We start from the raw sequence: 1780 nt of genomic DNA on the forward strand, positions 1-1780 counted from the left end.
GATGCGGGTCCCCACGGGGGTGCCTGGCCAGTCTGGGTGAGGGGCTTAGGGCCGTTTTCAGGCTGGCGGGTGACTGAAGCTCCCAGCCTCTCCTTTTTTCCTTATTCTGGGATTTATTTACATTCTATGGCTGTCACTGGAGCTGAGAGCTGGCTTTAGCTCAGACCTCAGCTGCTGAAAGCAGGTTTCTGGACTTTGTTTACCTTCCGTATTTGAAATTTTGTTGCGACTCCAGCTCTGAGATCCCTGGCAGACTAAAGCAGGTTTCTGGGTTTTTGTTTAGCTTCTATATTTGTTACATAGTTGCTTAGAGTTGCAGCTCAGACAAGGCAGGCGGGGAACGGGGAACGTTGGAGTCCTCCGTCACTGAAGCAAGCAAGCCTCATGTTTGCTTCAAGCTGCCTGGCTGCCGGCCGCCATCTTGGCTGGCAGTTAATTTGCATATCGCCCTGATTAGCCAATGGGAAGGGTAGCAGATGTATGGCTAATTACCATGTTTCTCTTTTATTAGATAGGATAAGGACATATTCATGTACAGAATGTACAAAGCTTTAAATGGAAAGTTACAGACATAATATTTTGTGTATTTCTTCTTAAGTTTTTTTTTATTCCTAGTTTAGTCTTTGCTTTATTACCTTCATTGTAACAAAGCCTTATGTAGTGTCTACTGTATACCACACACTATTCTAAAGGCTTTAAAAATATTAACTCATTTAATTCTTACACAACGTTAAAGACTGCTATCTTTTTTGTTTGTTTGCTTTTTTTTTTGTTAATCCTCACCCAAGGATATTTTTCCATTGACTTTTAGGGAGAGTGGAAGAAAGAGGGAAAGACAGAGAGAAACATCCATGGGAGAAAAACACATCAATTGGTTGCCTCCTGCATGAACCTGACCAGGACCCAGGCCGGGAGAAGCCTACAACCAAGGTAGATGCCCTTGACCGGAATCGGATCCAGGACCCTTTGGTCCACAGGCCAACACTCAACCAGCTAGGATAAGACTGTTATCTTATTATGAAGAAAGCATTAGAGATGGAGGTAAACCCTCCCCCTCCCATAGCCCCCCTAGGCAAGCGTGACCAATGTCACATATTGTTGGGTCTCATCTGCTCTGTTGGCTGTGTTTATCTGGGTATATGAATACATACTCATAGAAAGACAGACTTTTCTTTTGAGTATGTGTGTGTTTTTCTTCTACCTAAATGTGCCATGCTTGACATATTTTTTAATTGATATACGAATAAAGAGCACAAATCCTAAGTGTTTAGGTTGGTGAATTGTGACAATCACACCAATCAAGAAATAACATTCCCATCCTTATTTTTAGCCAAATAATTTTTTATTGTGTGACTCCTCTATAATGATCAATTGATTTTCCTGTGATGAGCATTTGAGTTCTCAGTTTGGGGCTGTTGTGAATATTGCTGCTGTAAACATTCTCACACCTATCTTTTGATGAACATTAAAGTGTACAATTCTGTGGGGTACATACCCAGGAGTAGACTAAATGGGTCATAGTAATTAATATGCTTGTGCCAAACCTAGTGTGTTAGTTAATTCAACCAAAGCTCTCTTAGAAGTGTGTATATATTGCCCTAACTGGTGTGGCTTAGTGGATAGAGCGTCGGTCTGTGGACTGAAGGGTCCCAGGTTCAATTCCGGTCAAGGGGATGTACCTGGGTTGCGTGCACATTCCCGGTGGGAGGTGTGCAGGAGGCAGCTGATTGATGTTTCTCTCTCATCGATGTTTCTAACTCTCTGTCCCTCTCCCTTCCTT

This window comes from Myotis davidii, unplaced genomic scaffold, assembly GCF_000327345.1.
Source record: "Myotis davidii unplaced genomic scaffold, ASM32734v1 scaffold1618, whole genome shotgun sequence".
Lineage (NCBI taxonomy): Eukaryota > Metazoa > Chordata > Mammalia > Chiroptera > Vespertilionidae > Myotis > Myotis davidii.